Source organism: Prenolepis imparis, unplaced genomic scaffold (assembly GCF_030444845.1).
Source record: "Prenolepis imparis isolate NDT839.2.m4 unplaced genomic scaffold, iyPreImpa1.0 SCAF_50, whole genome shotgun sequence".
NCBI lineage: Eukaryota > Metazoa > Arthropoda > Insecta > Hymenoptera > Formicidae > Prenolepis > Prenolepis imparis.
The window spans coordinates 137,620-158,541 of NW_028141208.1; positions in this window are offsets into that span (position 1 = coordinate 137,620).

Here is a 20,922-nt window from a genome sequence, read left to right on the forward strand (position 1 = left end):
CCGAGGCATAGGTGGGCCGATCCTTCCCCCCCCCCCGACCACAGTCAACGCCACCGTCGCCGTGGACAAGGGACGAATACGGACTCGCTTGCGAGGAGCCCCCGCATCCGAAGCCGCAGCGCCAACGCGCATTCTTTTCTACCCTGTACGGAGCCTCCTGGCTCTCCTCCTAGTCCTCCCCCCGATCCCAGGGGCATCCGAGGACCCCTTCGCAAACGCAGAGGGCACAGAGCCCCCATGAGCGGGAGAAGCAACGGGCGCAATAGAGCCCGTAACACTGCCCGTCGGACCCAAAAATCTGGAAACTCCTTCAGGAGGAGGAGCCCCAGCCTGAGCACCGACAGGCTCTAGTCGAAAAGCGGCTGCCATCGTCGAGACAATATCGCCTCTGAGATCGACAAGTTTTCGATCCAGGAGCAACGAGATCTCCTCCGCAAACGGGGATCTATCCGCTATGGCAGCGGTCAGAGGAGGCCCTTCCACAAGCAATGGAGGGGGCTCTCCTTCCCCCTTGCCGGCTCCACGCTCTGCAACTCCCCACTGTAAAGTAGAGCATCGTATTTTGCCCCCAATGAAAGGAGGCTAGCCCGAAGGGCTCCTAGTTCACCGTTAACACGGTTGACCTCCTTGTCCTAATATGCGCCACCTTAGGCCCTCATTTTCGGACCATAACCCCTTTACCTGCGAATCCGCAGCAGCATATAGGCGTTCTTCGAAAGCTCCCACGATCTCATCCAGCCTGGAAGATGAGATCAAAAGCTCCCTAGCCAAGGAGTTATCCAGACCCTCGGATACCTCAGATACTTTTTCAATCTGGCACACAAACTTCCGCGCCAGATTCCGTAAATCCAGCGGGGAGACGTTCGCAAGACCCCCGCGAAACGTCTCCCGAGATGGAATATTCCCCCGGCTCACAGCGGAGAGGACGGGACCAGTGGACGGATCCAAAATCCTCTCAATCTCTTTAAGCAGGATCTCCTCTTTCTTGGCAACGTTAAGCCGCTCCTTGGCTTCGGCAATGCCAACATAATCACCGGTCTTAGCCGAACGACCGCGTTTTTTTAATAGAGTGGAGGTTGTACTCACCCTTATCCGCTTGTTTCTCCACTACTGGCTACGGAAACGTGTCGGACGAAATCACCATCGGAGCCTCCTCATCCTGGCTCACCGATGGTGAAATATCCGTCGACGGTCCGGGAAGCGGCGACTTCTTCCCCATATGAACCGCGAGCCTTTCCAGAACAACAAAGGGAATCTTCCCGCTGTCCGCCAAACACCGTAGTGCCGCACTTCGGGGTTGCTGCTCTTCCACAGCGCTTTGAGCGATAGCCACTTCCTCTGGCACCCTCGCTGGCAAAGTACCAGATGGCTCGACGTCTGATGACGACGAGGAGGTGGCCGGGACAATACCCCCCGGTCCTTAAGCATCCGTGACTCTAAGGCAGTCTTCTCTTGTTTCTTTTCCATCATGGTTTCTGAAACATTGGTTTTCTGTCAGGGTTTTTCTTCCCTTAGGAGATTCTCTTACCAGACTAACGGAGTCTCCACTCCGGGTGTTTTTTCGGTGTTTTCCTTCATCTAAGCTCCGGTATCTCGGGCGCGCTAATGCCCGTACATCTTAGACTCGTCTAAGATGCCTGTGAGGGGATCTATCTATTTATCTATCTATCTATCTTGTTTTTTTTTCGAATCCTGCATAGAACACCCTCTACCTCGGGGGAGGCTTCGGGTAGTGCCGGACTCTTACCGACTAAACCCCACCGGTGGCAACCTTGCGCTTGCGACGACACCCCGGAAACTGCTCTCGCATAACTTCCGGGATGTCGCTTCGCGCCTTTTTTTACTCGCTGGGGAAACCTTTTATAGGTACCCATGCCTCCGGGATGAGAACATGGGTTATGTGGGACTCATTCTGCTTATCCCAAGAAAAACCGAAGTTTTCCCCGTGATAAATCACAGAATATTACCGCACTAAAACCCCAGCGGGTGTCCTTCTCGGGCGTTGGTTGGGGGGCGCCCGGGATGCTGGTATCCCATGCCGTCCGGACGCCCCCCCGCCCAGCCTTCTCCAGGGAGATGCCTTAACCTTGCGGCCAAGACATCTCCCCGTCCGTCATCGTGCGGATACCACCGGGTTGTGACGCGGAGCGGACACCGGCTCCACGTCACGCCCTCCCATTGGTATTGGGGGGCGGGGTCGGGGCTCGAGTGTTCCCGCTCGAGCCCCGGCCCCCCGCCCTTCGGCCGCGGCCCCCTCCGTCCCCCACAAGGTGCAGCGGATCCGACCGTCAGCCGGAGGGCCCTCCTCGAGGTTCGGGCGACTCCCCAGGACTTACGCCGTAAGAATCCGCCCTTATCCCTCCCTCGAGGTCTCCGGGAGCAGAGCGCCAGACTTAAACGTCCAGCACTCCCCCCCGGTGACCTTATCCCACCCCAGTACTATCTAGGGCGAGACGGGGCCCGACCCTCCCCCGGCCTCCACCACAGCGACCTCTTCGCCTGGGCAGCCAGGAGGGGTCGTCCCGGGATTCAGGGAAGAGAACAAGTCTCCCCCTTCTCCCGCTCTTTTTCCTCTCCCTTTCCGTCTTCTCCTCCTTCTGCGACATGACTTTTTCGACATGACATGTCCGGTGAATACCAGGGTCATCCTGTAGGACACCCCTCCTCTGGATCTGTCCAGCCAGTGGACGAGATGAGGTCTAATAGCCTCGACGGTCCTCTGGCCGGGCAAGCTGGGGTGGAATCCTCCAGCATGCCCCGCCATCTGTCTATGAGGACTCGTCTGGCTTGTCCCCTCACTGTACGTCTGATACCGTCGGTGATGAGAACTCCTGCCCGCTGTAGCTCCTTTATCCTGGAGTATACCTCTGAGTACATGCGGGCCAGGAGCTCCGCAGGGGGCACTCCGGAGAGCACCCCCACTGCCGTCCAGCTCACTGTCCGGTACCCCCGGCATATGCGGTTGGCCGCCCGGCGCTGCAATTGCCTTAAGGCGTCACGCAGGCGTCGAGTGGCCCCCACCTTTTCCGCCCAAACGGGGGCACCGTACATGAGCATGGCGTGCACGGTACCAGCGTACAGTCGACGAACATTTTCTGCCGGTCCCCCAAGGTTTGGTAGTAGGCGGCCCAAGGCCATGGCCGCCCTTTCTACTTTGGGGGAGATTCGTCTGAAATGCTCGCCGAACGTCCACCGACTGTCCAGGTGGAGGCCCAAGTATTTAATGTGGGCCCCCACCTCGATCGGGGTGTCCATTACCCTTATTCGGGCTCTTGGTGGCGCCCCATGTTTTCCGTTGTGGAAAAAGGCTGCCTCTGTTTTAGGGGGCGCCACCATGAGCCCTACCGTCCTTATGGTGTTTATCACCCTTCCCGTGGCCCAGTTGGCCCTTACTATTGCTTCCCCCCAGTTTCTCCCTCCGGCTAGGAGTCAACAGTGTTGTCTGCATAGCAGACGACATGACAGCCGGAGGGGAGGGCAGTTCGCAGAACCCCGTCGTATGTGATGTTCCACAGGAGCGGACCCAACACGGATCCCTGTGGAACACACACGACATACTTCGTTCCGTCCTCTCCGCATCCCGGTCGTAGCAGGAGACTTTCCTACCCCGGAAATAATCCCGAACCATGGCTATCAGGTAGGGGGGCACTCGGTGATGTTCCAGCGCTACCCCTACCCGACGCCAGGGCAGGGTGTTAAAGGCATTGGAGATATCCAATGACACCGCCACCAACACCCCGCCCTCCTCCATGACGGATCCCGCGATTGAGCGCACTCTCTTGACTGCGTCAATTGTCGAGCGCCCAACCCGGAATCCGTACTGATCATTATTGAGGTTCGGGCCCTCCCGAGTCAAGTGCCAGACGAGGCGGTCGCAAACAATCCTTTCAAGGACTTTGCCCGCCTCGTCTAAAAGGCATATCGGCCGGTATGCGGAGGGCTGGTCCCGCGGCTTGCCCTCTTTCGGAAGGAGGACTATGTTTGCCTCCTTCTGGGGGGTTGCTTCCATACTGGGGGGAATTTGCCTTCCCTGAGACATGAGGTATAAAGGTTCCTCATATCATCCTGGAGATCCTTGTGAGCAAGGCGCCATGTCCTTCCTGGGATGCCGTCAGGTCCGGGCGCCTTGGCGCTCTTGATTTTCCTGACGACATCCCGCAGCTCTCCTCTAGAGACGTGCATCAGCTCCTCGTCCCATTCTATATTCCTCTCGGGGATTGGGTCATTGTAACCATCCTCCATTATTGGAAACAGGGTATCAATGACCCGTCGGACGAAGAGCGGATCCATGGTCTCTGTGACCGGGGACGCCACCTGTTTAAACTTGCCAAGCACTAGCTTATAGGGGCGCCCCCATGGATCTCTGTCTAGAGAGGAGAGCAGTTCTCCCCATGACTTCGTTTTCGCTGCCCTGATCTCCAGTCTGAGTTCGTCCCTGAGGGACCTATAATCTTCCCATGCCTCTTCGTGTCCTTCCTGGTTGCGGCATCGGTTGGCCCGTCTTTTGGCTCGGACCAATCTTTGTCGTAGCTCCGCTATCTGTTCCGACCACCAGTAGGCTTTCTTTGGTGGCCGGAACTTGGTCCTGGGCATGGAGGCTTCGCACGCAGCCTCCAGGGTGCCCATGACCCAGCGGAGCTTGTGTCGTCCAATTCTTCCAGTACGCCCTTCTTACAAGGGGAGGCTACGACGTGATACCAATCGATTTGAACGAAACTCGTTGTAGCGATAGATATTGATGTCGAGTAATATTGGGTAAAAGGATAAGTTGCAATACTCAAGCGTTTACGAGAAAACCTAAAATGAAAATTTTGAGCGCGTTATAAGCAAATGGAATAGAACGTTTTTTCGAAGAGCGCGTGGTCCAGCGGCTAAGTACCAGACACGTAACGTCAACATTGCGGGTTCAAATCCACAAGTAGAGTGTCTAGAGAGAAAGAACGTAAATAAAAAGATTCATTTTTGTAAAATAAAATAAAATAGACGTATTAATCCATTAATCGTATTTATTGTGTGTCATAATAGCATTTTATTATTAAAAAAAAAAAGTTAAAAAGATTTGAACCCGCAACGTTGACGTTACGTGTCTGGTACTTAGCCGCTGGACCACGCGCTCTTCGAAAAAACGTTCTATTCCATTTGCTTATAACGCGCTCAAAATTTTCATTTTAGGTTTTCTCGTAAACGCTTGAGTATTGCATCTTATCCTTTTACCCAATATTACTCGACATCAATACCTATCGCTACAACGAGTTTCGTTCAAATCGATTGGTATCACGTCGTAGCCTCCCCTTGTTAGTCATGAGGGCGCACTGAATGGATGCCATGAAGGCATCTCCGTCTAGTTTCCTGAGGGCCTATCGCTTGGCACGGGACTCCTTGTCCCGGCGGCGGGCCACGGTCTCTCGGGGGATGGCAGCAACGGAGAAGGTTATATGCTCATGATCGGAGAGTGTCTCCCTCTCCGCCGCTACCCTCCATTCCCTTATGATTCTGGCTGCGAGGGGGTTCGCCCAAGTCAAATCGACTATTGAACCCTCTCGCATTCTGATGCACGTATTATGTGCGCCAGAATTTATCACATTGAGACCGAAGTCCGCCGCCCAGTCCAACACCATGCCCCCTCTCCTGTCCTGCCGCGGGGACCCCCAGACGCCTGATTTAGCGTTGAAGTCTCCCGCAACGATGATTGGAGAGAGTCTTCTGGTCAATCTGCCCACCCTTCACAATCTGCGCGCGTATTCCTCGTGCGACAGACTCGGTGAAAGGTAGACAGATATGACTGCGATGAGCCCCCAGGTCACTGCCACGAATCCTTTCCCCCTGGTATGCGTCGCCATTGGGGAAGAGTTTGTGGCTCCTCTCCACGTGATGGCCGCCGTGCCATCCAAACTAACGGCCCACCTGGGACCCTCTCGGGCATTGTACGGCTCCGAGAGGATCCCTAGGCCACAGTTCTCCTGCGCCATGTATTGTAGCAGGAGGTCTTGCGCCGGCCCCGAGTGGTTAAGATTGGCCTGTATTACTCACCTATGTGAACTTGGCATCTGACTTTAAGAAAATGGATTTTTTTAAAAAGCATTCGATTACGCTTCGTTTGCACCCGTTTGTACCGTCTTTGATTTCGTTTGTACCCCAAAGTTATTAAGAGTTGAAAAATCGCCAGCACCCCACTTTAAGATAACGTAATTTTTTTGATGCAGTTCGATTCAGCATCATTTGTACCCGTTTGTACCGCCTCTCGTTTCGTTTGTACCCTCACGGGGATGGAAATACCAAATTTTTAAAATAGGGGTAAGAGCCAACTGTTATTTTGAGAGATATTTTAATTCTGTAAACGGGTGCTGTTTCGTAATCGTTTGTACCCGTTTGTACCGCTTTTCGTTTCGTTTGTATCCCTACGGGGGTGGAAGTACCGGATTCTAAATGTAGGGGTAAGAGCTAACTTTTTTATTTTTAAAGATATTTGAATTGTGAAGCGGATGTTGCCTTCTAATCGTTTGTATATTTAATTGCGGAATCTTTTATATCAAATCTACGGTATAGATGTAAAAAAAATAAGTTGCAGGTTTGATATAAAATTAAACTAAAATTAAACTGAAATAAAATTCTCAATCTGAACTCAAACTAAAATTGAACTAAAAAATTAAACTGAAATAAAATTCTCAATCTGAACTCAAACTAAAATTGAACTAAAATATTAAATTGAAATAAAATTCTCAATCTGACCTCAAATTAAAATTAAACTCAAATTAAAATTCTCAAACTGAACTCAAACTAAAATTAAACTAAATTTAAACTTAAATTAAAATTCTCAAACTGAACTCAAACTAAAATTAAACTTTAATTAAACTCAAAATAAAATTGAAAAATGAATATTCTTTGATTAAAAATTTATGTCTTATTAGTTAATCATTTTTTACTTCTGCGGAACTAAATAACAAAAACTTAAATGTAAATGCTTTGACATAGTAAAATAAAAACGTGTGTGTGTGTGTGTGTGTGTGTGTGTGTAAATTGTGAAGTGTAAATATATATAAATATATTAAAATGTAAATAATATGTTAAAACTTTACATATATTTTTTTATTTTTTTTATTTTTTTTTAGGTTTTTTAATTTTTTTCCTTTTAAACTTTAAAACTATTTTTGTTTCATAGACATTAAACAAACTTAAAATGAATAATTAAGATGTGGCACATATGTATAATAATAGTGTGTTTTATATTTTAATATATATTAATAAAGATAATTTCTTTTTTTGTAACATCATTCTTTGTGATGCCAGTAGCGGCTTTTTATCTCTACAGAGATCATTATGAACTTCCCATTTTTCTGTCAGCCTGCGTATGTTTGCAATATAATGCCCTACACTTTCTGCATCTGATGTGCCTTGATACTCTATAACGGAAAGCAATTTATACATGCAATCATGAAATAGGAGATCTACGGGTACGTGGCTCAATGTGAATGTTCCTTCCCAATCTGATATATTTAAGTTTCTTGCTAGATGTGTCGATTGTAAACACTCTATATCAATAAAAAGCAGTTGACCACAAATAACTGAACATTCTATGTTTTCTCCGTCACAACGAATACATCTTTTGTTCTTGTAAATATATTTTTCATTTATCGAATGTTGTAAAGCGCGCATATTTTCTTTATAAAAGGGCTTGACATTAATATCTATAATATTAAAGTTGTTATTTTGTGCGTGTTGGCAATTCTGACAAGTTACATTTATGCTTAAGGAGAATTCGTCCTTTAATAAATGTTTTGCAACTAAATTACAGATATTATAGCAGCAATTCATAGTTCCATGTACAGGAGTGATAAACTTATTTAATATTAGTGCTCTTTCTTTATATATTTTTGTGGAAGGTCCACATGTCGATAATTTTTTAATAAACTGGAACATGTCACTTTGAGCTTCTTCTACATAACAATGGAAGTTTGTCCAATCATAATAACCGACTAGTAACGTCTGAGCAATTGCATCAAAAGGGCATGTATTAATAAGCATAGTAGAATTTTTTCCAAGAACTACCGGTGCTAAAGTGTTACCATTTTTTAATAAGGGTACTGAGGTTGTGAATTTTGGTTTTAGATGAATATTTTCAATGTCCGGGCACACAGTTAAATATTTTCCACGCTTCTTTGGACTATTATTTTTACCTCTCCAATTTTCCATTTTATTAAGATAGGTAAAACTTAAGTTAGCGCTAGTATCTTCTATATTACTGTCTGAGTCAATAGGCTTAATATCAATAGGCGCGATAGAATTATCAGACACGCTAATATCGTTCTCAGTGGTAATTTTAAAATCTTTCGAGCTATTTGGAGGATCATTTATGTCATCGGAAATGTCATTATTATTTATAGTTGTTTGGAAAATGTCTAAACTCCTAAACGACCTCTTCCTTGTTCGTTCTCACTCCCACTCACCCGCTATCACTCGCTCTCTCATTTTCTCTCTTTCTGACTTCACACATCGCATTCTCGCTCCCCCTTTCCCACGGCCCACAAATCACGGGCTATCTCCCTGAGGTAACTAGGCCAATCAAGTAGCAACACATCAATCATCGTGCGCACATGTCGTCTCTCAAAGGATCTCGCTATCATCGTTTCTGTACTTCGTTTTCTGGCAACAACGAGCGGTTCTCTCGCAGCTACACACGTGTGAACAAGAAAGTGAAACGGATCAAAAGGTGAATATCAGGAACTCTACAACGGATCAGTGCTATCTCTCGGACTCTCTATCTCCAAGGAACGATTATAGGATCTCTCATAATGACAACGGACTACGACAAGTGAATCTCAACGAACAGATCAAGTGCGACATAACAATCAGTGCGGCCATTACCGCTCTCCTCGGGCGGCCACGTGTCGCGATATCCTTCGGACTTCTCCATACATTTTTCTCGTCATAAAGACCAAAGACATTTTATTTTCCATTTTGTATATTCTAACGTTTCTTGATTGGCAGAAGGCTGGTATTCAGTGCCGCCGTACATTATTATAATAAATTAGAATTATATTGTTGTGTGAAACATCGCCCGTTTTGATTTTGTGGTTTCTGCCCATATTTCCGCCTCACTCCAACCAACCAGAATTCTCACCGGACTTTTATCTCAATAGTAGTATTGTTAGTAATACAGAAAGATTGAACATTAGATTTATTTAGATTAATATTATCATCGGAATTATCCGAGTTATTTTGTGCGGCATGCAAATTAGTACTTACTAGCTTGTAAAATTTTTACCGCGCCTGCAAGCGATTTAATGTGTGTAACAAGAAATTTGTCGATACGCGTACACTTAGCATCTTTAAAAACAAGTTGTTTTAATTCCCTAAAATATTCTTCGCTGCAAGCGGAAGATGCTATGCTGGCCGACATTATTGCTGTCCATAAAGGAAAGTGTCTAACAATTTTTAATAAATTGCTGCCAACTTGAGGACACCAGTATGGATTCGGTTTTTCGCCAGTATCACTTGGTTTACTTTCAATTTGTATAGATTGCAAAAAACTTGTTATTTTCATACCGCATTTATCATCTAAATCATCTATCAAATCTTCATTTGTAAAGTCTGTATCATAATTAGTATCATAATTAGTATCATACATTTTATCGTTTTTTATTAATTGGATTAATCTTCGTTGTGCAGTAAGGCATCTAATTTGTTCGTCGGTAATTTCCTCTTCAGTATCTGATGCGCATACAATTAAAATGTCACGACAAATCTGACGAAATTGATATTAATCCTATTGACTCAGACAGTAATATAGAAGATACTAGCGCTAACTTAAGTTTTACCTATCTTAATAAAATGGAAAATTGGAGAGGTAAAAATAATAGTCCAAAGAAGCGTGGAAAATATTTAACTGTGTGCCCGGACGTTGAAAATATTCATCTAAAACCAAAATTCACAACCTCAGTACCCTTATTAAAAAATGGTAACACTTTAGCACCGGTAGTTCTTGGAAAATATTCTACTATGCTTATTAATACATGCCCTTTTGATGCAATTGCTCAGACGTTACTAGTCGGTTATTATGATTGGACAAACTTCCATTGTTATGTAGAAGAAGCTCAAAGTGACATGTTCCAGTTTATTAAAAAATTATCGACATATGGATCTTCCATAAAAATATATAAAGAAGGAGCACTAATATTAAATAAGTTTATCACTCCTGTACTCGTACATGGAACTATGAATTGCTGCTATAATATCTGTAATTTAGTTGCAAAACTTTATTAAAGGACGAATTCTCCTTAAGCATAAATGTAACTTGTCAGAATTGCCAACACGCACAAAATAACAACTTTAATATTATAGATATTAATGTCAAGCCGTTTTATAAAGAAAATATGCGCGCCTTACAACATTCGATAAATGAAAAATATATTTACGAGAACAAAAGATGTATTCGTTGTGACGGAGAAAACGTAGAATGTTCAGTTATTTGTGATCAACTGCTTTTTATTAATATAGAGTGTTTACAATCGACACATCTAGCAAGAAATTTAAATATATCAGATTGGGAAGGAACATTCACATTGAGTCACGTACCCGTAGATCTCCTATTTCATGATTGCATGTATAAATTGCTTTCCGTTATAGAGTATCAAGGTACATCAGATGCAGAAAGTGTAGGGCATTATATTGCAAACATACGCAGGCTGACAGGAAAATGGGAAGTTCATAATGATCTCTGTAGAGATAAAAAGCCGCTACTGGCATCACAAAGAATGATGTTACAAAAAAGAAATTATCTTTATTAATATATATTAAAATATAAAACACACTATTATTATACATATGTGCCACATCTTAATTATTCATTTTAAGTTCGTTTAATGTCTATAAAACAAAAATAATTTTAAAGTTTAAAAGTAAAAAAATTAAAAAACCTCAAAAAAATAAAAAAAGGTAAAAAAAATAAAAAATATATGTAAAGTTTTAACATATTATTTACATTTTAATATATTTATATATATTTATACTTCACAATTTACACACACACACACACACACACACACACACACACACGTTTTTATTTTACTATACCAAAGCATTTACATTTTAGTTTTTGTTATTTAGTTACGCTGAAATAAAAAATGATTAATCAATGAGACATAAATTTTCAATCAAAGAATATTCATTTTATGTTCAATTTTATTTTGAGTTTAATTAAAGTTTAATTTTAGTTTGAGTTTAGTTTGAGAATTTTAATTTAAGTTTAAATTTAGTTTAATTTTAGTTTGAGAATTTTATTTCAGTTTAATTTTTTAGTTCAATTTTAGTTTGAGTTCAGATTGAGAATTTTATTTCAGTTTAATTTTAATTTAATTTTATATCAAACCTGCAACTTATTTTTTTTACATCTATACCGTAGATTTTATATAAAAGATTCCGCAATTAAATATACAAACGATTAGAATGCAACATCCGCTTCACAATTCAAATATCTTTAAAAATAAAAAAGTTATCTCTTACCCCTACATTTAGAATCCGGTACTTCCACCCCCGTAGGGATACAAACGAAACGAAAAGCGGTACAAACGGGTACAAACGATTACGAACCAGCACGCGCTTTCAGATTTCGAATATCTTTAAAAATAAAAGTTAGCTCTTACCCCAATTTTAAAAATGCGGTACTTTCACTCCCGTAGGGATACAAACGAAACGAAAAGCGGTACAAACGGGTACAAACTATTACGAACCAGTACCCGCTTTCAGATTTCGAATATCTTTGAAAATAACAAAGTTAGCTCTTACCCCTATTTTAAAAATGCGGTACTTTCACCCCCGTAGTGGTACAAACGAAACGAAAAGCGGTACAAATGGGTAGAAACGATTACGAAACAGCACCCGTTTACAGAATTAAAATATCTCTCAAAATAAAAAAGTTAGCTCTTATACCTATTTAAAAAATTTGGTATTTCCACCCCCGTGAGGGTACAAACGAAACGAGAGGCGGTACAAACGGGTACAAACGATGCTGAATCGAACTGCATCAAAAAATTACGTTATCTTAAAGTGGGATGCTGGCGATTTTTCAACCCTTAATAACTTGCATCCCTTTGGGATACAAACGAAATCAAAGACGGTACAAACGAAGCGTAATCGAATGCTTTTTAAAAAAATCCATTTTCTTAAAGTCGGGTGCCAAGTTCACATAGGTATTACTCTACAGGTCATCTTCCTCGGAGCCGGTGTCCTGTCCGCCCTGCGCTTCCATTTCAGAAGCGGAGTCCTTTTCCTCCAAATTTTCTCTTAGCCTCTTCCTCTTTCCGCCTCTCATTGCTTGAGGGGTGTTTTCCTCCTCCTTCGCTTTCCTCCTTTCGGCGTTCGGGAGGGGCGTCGAAGCCCTAGTGGAAGAAGAAGAAGTTGTGGGTCTCCTCTCCTCCTCTCGCCCTTCTTGTGTAATGGGCTGGCTTCTACTTAATGTAGTAAGAGCCAGCCCTCTTGTGCCCTTTCTCACTGACGGGCATGATTTTCCTCCAGAGCGGTGTCCTGCTGGGAGATTTTTGTCCTTACATATTGGACATTCTTCTTTCTCCCGACAGGACCTCGCTTCATGTCCCTTGCCGCACCTAAAGCACTGCCCGCTGCGGTCTTCTTTGTTGGGGCACCGCTGCCTGACGTGGCCTCCCTCCAGGCATTTATAGCACTGGAGGGGCCTGTTTTCAAGCAGCTGTACCCCAACTATCGCCCACCCTATCCTTATTCTTTCCGCAGTCGCAATTTTGTTCGCCGCGGTTAGGAGGCATCTGGCTCATGCCGTTCCCATGCCATTTGGGGACATTCGTATGTCCCCAACCTTGATCTCTTCCTTTTCACATCCCCCGGCTAGTGATATCGATGTGGCTATTTCCGGAGGAGTGATCGATTCCTCGAGTCCTCTTAGCCGGATCTCCGCCATTTTGGTGGGTCTATCCACCCTGACGCTGTCCTTTCCCGCGAACACCTTTCTAAGGTTTAGTGCCAGCTTATCAGCCAGCGCATTACCATTCTTGCCGGGGACCTCAATTATGAGGGCCCCGGTTATTGCTCTCCTTATTTTGACTCCCTCTGTGATGCCGAGGGAACCAAGGCTTATTCTTGTTCTTGCCTCTCGCATAGTCTCCTCATACTTGCCAGGAGGGCACGTAACGGTTACTGCCGCCGTTTTTGGTTCCCTCCTGGCCTTTGTCTCGATTTTGGGTTTGGTCGGTTGTCCCTTCCTCTTCTCCTCCATCGTTGTCTGTCCTTGGGCAGTAGTTTGTGTCGCTTTTTTTGCCTTTTGGGCTGTTTTGCGACTAACTACTGTAGCCCATGTATTTTTGTCTTCCTTTCCTTTCTGTTGTGCCGCTTTTGCCGTTTGTTGTTGCTGCTGTTGTTGTTGTTGCTGCTGTTGTTGTTGCAGCCTGGCGTTTTGCGGTTTCTGTCCTTCCTTCATGGCCTTTGGTTGTTGCCTTGCTGCAGTTTCCTTCTCGTTCTTCCTCGTTGGGGGTTTTGCGACCCTGCTCTTCCCCGGATTGGCAGGGGGATTGAGCGTGGTCGCAGTCGTTGGTTTCCCCTTCTTTTCCTCCTTATCCTTTCCTTTGTCCCCTCCCCTGGTCTTCGTCAGGGGGGCCGGTCTAATTATCTGAGAGGTGTCAATGCCTCTCAGTTTGTCCTTCTTCCATGCGTCATGGTTGTTAGTTGGGACGCCTAGTCTCTTGTCGAGTAGGCGTTCCATCACGTCTTCCAGCATGGCCATGAAGCGCTCCTGATGCTCCATTTCCCCGCCCATTGACTTGTCGGCTGTTTGCGACAAGATTCATCGGTGAGGGGTTCCACGTGGCCATGGGTTCGCTGTCCTCCTCCATCATTACATCCTCTTCTTCTTCCTCCCTCCTTGAGGGGCTCGAGGTCTCCCCACTTAATTGTGGAAGTGAGATTCCGGGTTCCTCCCGATGCCTGGAGGCCCGCCGTCTTCCGACGGGGAAGTGGGGCTTCCTCGCATCCCTCCTGTTCTCTCCTCGTCCTTCTTATCTCCCTCCTCGGCCTCTGCGATAGAGGTATTTCCTGTATTTGTTCCAGGATTTCTTCGTCTAGGGATGGTTGCGAAGTCCCGGAATTTCTATCCCAGAAGTCCTCTCCATCTCCCGTTGCAGGAACCTTCTTCTTCTTCTCTGTGTTCTTGAACTTGTTTAGAAGAATCTTGTTTAGAAGAAGTTCTTGTTCTCGTGCCTTATTTTGTCCATCTGGGCCCTCGTCCAATTGCTGGTCGATTGGTGTATCTATCGGGTTTTGGGCCCTGATGGCCAGAGCGGTTGCTGCCGCGCATATACTCGTGGCTGCGTCTTTCGTCCCTTTTGTTAGAGTGCCCTTTATTTGGCCACTCTTCACGGCTATCTTGTATAGCGTTGTGGCCTGTTCGGCCGCTTCCAGGTCTGATGTAGGCCTATGCCTATATTCTGCCTCCTTGTCTCGAATTTCTTCGAGGAACTCTTTATACGACTTAGTCGTGTCCGGTTTCTCTAAAGATTCGAGTATGTCTCTCTCCTTTCTCGCTACCGCCTCTGCCTGCATCTTCTTCTCCTTTTCCTTCTTTTTCCGGAGTCCTCCGGAAGAAGTGTTTCCGGTCTTCCACGATCCCTCTTTTCAGGGATCTCGGGGACCTCGACGTCATTCTCCTCCCCGCTGGTGATCAACTCGGTGTATATGGTCCGAGTCTCGTCGTTCGGATCTCCTTCTTTTGGGCCTCTGAGGGCCTGCGGCTCTTGACTGCCGCTACTTCCTTGAAGAGGTTCCCCCTTCATTTCTTCTGTGCGCCCATACAAGGCTGCTGTGCGCCTACAAAAAGTGGCTGCTGTGCGCCGATAAATTATTACATATTTACAAAAAAATGGTATCTTTGTAATTATTATATTTTTATCGAATATATATAAATAATGTCTGTAAAGACAAAAAAGCATAGAATTCTATCACCTAAGGATAAAGATATAATCATTCGAGGTGAATGGTTAACCGATATACATATGGAATATTTTGACAATTTATTGCAAAATTGTTCAGATTATAGACGTGTCGAAACATGACGATTACAACTTCCTGATACTATTCAGCCTATGCCAATTGATAAAAAGCATATACAAATATTACATAGTTCATCAGGTCCATCAGATGGACATTGGGTGTGTAGTTATTACGATACAAAAAATATATTTATTTATGATTCATTATTAAAATGTACTATTAAAATGTATAATCGATGAATTTTTGGCTCGTCTTAAAATATTAGAAATCGATACTTTTTTACCGCTGACCCTATGCGACGCATCCTTAATTTATGTATAGCAAATGAAAAAGTTTGTACGCTGTTGTCTGCTTGGTACCAAAAGATTCTGTAATCAATGTACTATTAAAATGTATAATGGATGAATTTTTGGCTCGTCTTTAAATATTAGAAATCGATACTTTTTTACCGCTGACCCCATGCGACGCAACCTTATTTTATGTATATCAAGTTAAAAAATTTGTACGCTGGTGTCTGTTTGGTACCAAATGGTTCTGTAATCAATGTACTATTAAAATGTATAATCGATGAAATTTTGGCTCGTCTTAAAATATTAGAAATCCATACTTTTTTACCGCTGACCCTATGCGACGCAACTTTATTTTATGTATATCAAGTTAAAAAATTTGTACGCTGGTGTCTGTTTGGTACCAAATGATTCTGTAATCAATGTACTATTAAAATGTATAATCGATGAATTTTTGGCTCGTCTTAAAATATTAGAAAGCGATACTTTTTTACCGCTGACCCCATTTGACGCAACTTTATTTTATGTATAGCAAGTTAAAAAATTTGTACGCTGGTGTCTGTTTGGTACCAAATGGTTCTGTAATCAATGTACTATTAAAATGTATAATCGATGAAATTTTGGCTCGTCTTAAAATATTAGAAATCCATACTTTTTTACCGCTGACCCTATGCGACGCAACCTTATTTTATGTATATCAAGTTAAAAAATTTGTACGCTGGTGTCTGTTTGGTACCAAATGGTTCTGTAATCAATGTACTATTAAAATGTATAATCGATGAATTTTTGGCTCGTCTTAAAATATTAGTAATCGATACTTTTTTACCGCTGACCCTATGCGACGCATCCTTAATTTATGTATATCAAGTTAAAAAATATGTACGCAGGTGTCTGTTTGGTACCAAATGGTTCTGTAATCAATGTACTATTAAAATGTATAATCGATGAATTTTTGGCTCGTCTTAAAATATTAGAAATCGATACTTTTTTACCGCTGACCCTATGCGACGCAACCTTATTTTATGTACATCAAGTTAAAAAATTTGTACGCTGGTGTCTGTTTGGTACCAAATGATTCTGTAACCAATGTACGATTAAAATGTATAATCGATGAATTTTTGGCTCGTCTTAAAATATTAGAAATCGATACTTTTTTACCGCTGACCCTATGCGACGCAACCTTATTTTAAATATTTGAAATCGATACTTTTTTACCGCTGACCTCATGCGACGCAACCTTATTTTATGTATATCAAGTTAAAAAATTTGTACGCAGGTGTCTGTTTGGTACCAAATGGTTCTGTAATCAATGTACTATTAAAATGTATAATCGATGAATTTTTGGCTCGTCTTAAAATATTAGAAATCGATACTTTTTTATCGCTGACCCTATGCGACGCAACCTTATTTTATGTACATCAAGTTAAAAAATTTGTACGCTGGTGTCTGTTTGGTACCAAATGATTCTGTAACCAATGTACTATTAAAATGTATAATCGATGAATTTTTGGCTCGTCTTTAAATATTTGAAATCGATACTTTTTTACCGCTGATCCCATTCGACGCAACTTTATTATATGTATATCAAGTTAAAAAATTTGTACGCTGGTGTCTGCATGGTACCAAATGATTGTGTAATCAATGTACTATTAAAATGTATAATCGATGAATTTTTGGCTCGTCTTTAAATATTTGAAATCGATACTTTTTTACCGCTGACCCCATTCGACGCAACTTTATTTTATGTATATCAAGTTAAAAAATTTGTACGCTGGTGTCTGCATGGTATCAAAAGATTCTGTAATCAATGTATTATTAAAATGTATAATGGATGAATTTTTTGCTCGTCTTTAAATATTAGAAATCGATACTTTTTTACCGCTAACCCCATGCGACGCAACCTTATTTTATGTATATCAAGTTAAAAAATTTGTACGCTGGTGTCTGCATGGTACCAAATGGTTCTGTAATCAATGTACTATTAAAATGTATAATCGATGAATTTTTGGCTCGTCTTAAAATATTAGAAATCTATACTTTTTTACCGCTGACCCCATTCGACGCAACTTTATTTTATGTATATCAAGTTAAAAAATTTGTACGCTGGTGTCTGTTTGGTATAAATAGAGATTTCAAATGCTCGCTTGAGATCCATGAAAATTACCCCCACCATTTTTGCCTCACTAACTACCAGTTTCCATTCGTCAATGACTGTTTGAATCGCTGTTTCACACGAATACTGTTTTCTAAAACCTGACTGATGTTCTGTTATAATACAGTTATCTTCTAAATACGCCTCAATTTGCTTTTTAACTACTAATTCTAATACTTTCTCGAATATTGGTAACATATTAATAGGCCTAAATTCACTTGCTTTTCTGGCTTTTTCTATTTTTGGAATCGGTATTATCGTAGACGTTTTCCAACCTTCTGGACAGCAACCTTCCCTCAAAGAGTTATTTATTATATCAATAAATTCCTCTTTTATTACGTAAAATACTGCTTTAAGTATATCACTAGTTAATCCCTCCTCCGTGCCTTTCTTTTTTGGTAGTTCCATAACAATTTTTTGTAAATGCTCTATTCTAATCATCTCATAATTTTCCATTATTCCCTCGCTTTCAATAACAAAAATAATTCTTTTACCTGGACTTCCTAACTTATCTCTACTTATAGATTTTACTATGTTCTCAATACTCTGTATATAATATAAATTAAATTTATTAGCTATATTGCACCCTTCAGTATTATCTAATATTTCAAAATCTATATTCTCTATTTTTTTTGTAACCGTTGGTTCGCCCCTTATTATTTCTTTTAAGGTTTTCCACATAGATGTCGGATTTCCCTTGTTATGATCTATCATATTTTCATAGTATTCTTTTTTCTTTGTCCTGATTAGTTTAACCACTGCATTTCTTTCGATTTTAAACTGTGACCAATTTTTATCCGTGTCATCATACAACGCTTTACTGTACGCCTCATCCCTTTTAGCCGCTGCTTCCCTTATTTCATCTGAAAACCACTTTTTCCCTTCCCATATTTTCGGAATTCTAAATTTTTTTCTAGGTGCTGTAGCATCCAACGCATCTACTATATTATCGACAAGTTTCTTCGCTCTCACACTGACATTCATATCTTTTTCCTAATTTATTTTCCACTAATTTAATAAATTCATCTACATTAAACTCTTTAAAATTCCTAGCATTAAATTCTCTGTATTTATTATCAATTTTATTCGCATTAAGATCAACTTTTAACCACGCATGGTCCGTTATTTTAGGTTCATGAATTACTTGCACTTCTATTTTATTATTAGCGTAAATTAAATCTATAATTGTCTTACTATCTTTCGTAATTCTCGTCGGTTTATTTACATATTGTTTCATGCCTAAGCTCAACATTGTCGTTTGTAACTTCTTTGTATAAAACGAGTCCAACATAATATCTATATTAAAGTCTCCTATTACTATACATTCTCCCCGTATTATTAATTCTTCTATTATATCCTCCAGAAATCTCACGAACTCACCATGCGATGAACTCGGTGAATGATATATTACTGTTATCACTCCTTTATACAATTTATCTTTCACCTCAATCGCAGCACACCAACAATTCGCTTCTAACTTTTTTACTAATACTATCTCATATTTAATATCGTCCCTTACATATAAAAGAACCCTTCCTGTATTTCTGTTTTCAGCATCACATCTAATCATACTATACCCCGTTACGTTCACTTCACAGTCTTCAATTTCAGCAGTCACTCTGGTTTCTGATAACGCTATGAACGCAGGATTCATTTTCTTCATAATCTGATGCTGCATCTCGTCTTTATGCGCCATCAAACTTTGCGCATTTGTATATAGTATTAATTCCGTTTCCTTCTGTAGTTGCTATTTATCTTCCTCCCATCCGGCCCTCCTCTTCTCCTCCTGTATCGCCCTCTTGAAAGTCGGACATTCCGGATCAAGTGCGCCATGCTCATCATTTATTTTCAAATTGTATGTTTGAATCTTAAACATACAATTTATACATCTTTTCTTTGTCGCTGTACATTCACTCACCTTGTGATTTCCTGCACATTTGTGACATGTTTCATTACGCGCTCAATTCTTTGCAATATGATAATAACCCCAGCATTTAAAACATCTTTTAATGTTAATGTGATTGAATACAGGACACTTTCTCCATCCTACATTCAGTTTCCCTTTTCTTAACATTACTTCATGAGTCTCTTCATCTGCTTCAATTATTACGATACCATCTTTTCCTCTTCTTCCGGACTGATATTTCTCATTTATTTTCTCTTTAACTATTCTCTTCACTATTCGCATATGAATTCCTTCATTTTTCACGTCAATTTTGTTCTGCTTCTTAATTGTACCTATTAAATCATCATCATTCAACTCCATTTCTTCCTCGCCAATATTGACAATTTTTATCTTAGGTTTCATCCGCGGTGACTCAGTAACGTTAAAGTTCTCGCCCAGCTTGGCTTGTACTGTCGCCTTTAGCTTTTCCATTTCTTCTCCAGTCTCACAGCCGAGAATCACTGTTCCCTTACTTCCTTTTTTTAACTTCGTTATTCCCATAGCCATATTCTTGATATCTACCTTTTCTTTTATCAGTTTTTTAGTTGCTTCACTCTCCTGTTGCACCTTGGGTTTGACAATTATAATATTTTCTTTTTCCTTCTCTTTAACTGCTTCACTATAACATCTTTGAGCTCCCCCTGCCAGTCCACCCGCTCCTCCTTGTATAATTCTTCTCAAGTCTTCCAGTTCTTGTTTAATACTTCCAAATTCTTCTCGAACTATTTCCTTAACCATCATTTTAATTTCCTTCTTACATGCTGTTTCGTCTTTTATTTCTTTCACAGTTTTTACAAGCCAATCTATTTTTACGTCAATACTCGATGATCCACTCGCTCCTGATATTCTATTTCCACTGCTTGATGTCGTAAACGAACCCGTAGATCCTGTAGATCCTTGTCTTTCCCTGCTGCTCCCCGCTGCTGTCGGTGCCTTCTTCATATCTGCTTCACTTTCAATTGTAAATTTCTCAAATGGGCCAGGACACGACACCAGTTAGCGATTTCTATCATAAATGTTATGTTTACTTGCACATCCTGGATGATAAAACAGTTTAATACAAGACTTGCATGCAACAACCTGATTTTTTATTGCCTTCTTACATGCCGAGCATCGATACTCGTCATATTCATCGTTCATATCGATAATTACCGGCCGAAGCTGTTAATATCAGCATAGGCGGTCAATTACCTTTGTCCAAATTCACACGTCAGCGCTTTGTGTCCACCTTTAATGTCTACCTGTCGCGTGAAATCTCGATGCCTCATACACGAAATATAACTCTCACGCTCACAAATCAGCATATTCCTGTTAGATAACACTCATGTCTATTCCCGGTCTATGCAACTATTACTTCAATACTTTTTCGCCACTCTCCCTCACTATATAATCACTTAAAAGTTATCACTTTTGCAGAGCGATGTTTGACACGTCTTCTCTCAGAAAAAAAAGAGAGAGAGAGAGAGAGAGAGAGAGAGAAATTGATTGATTTGATATTTATTAGCTTTCTCAGCTATTTGTAAAATACA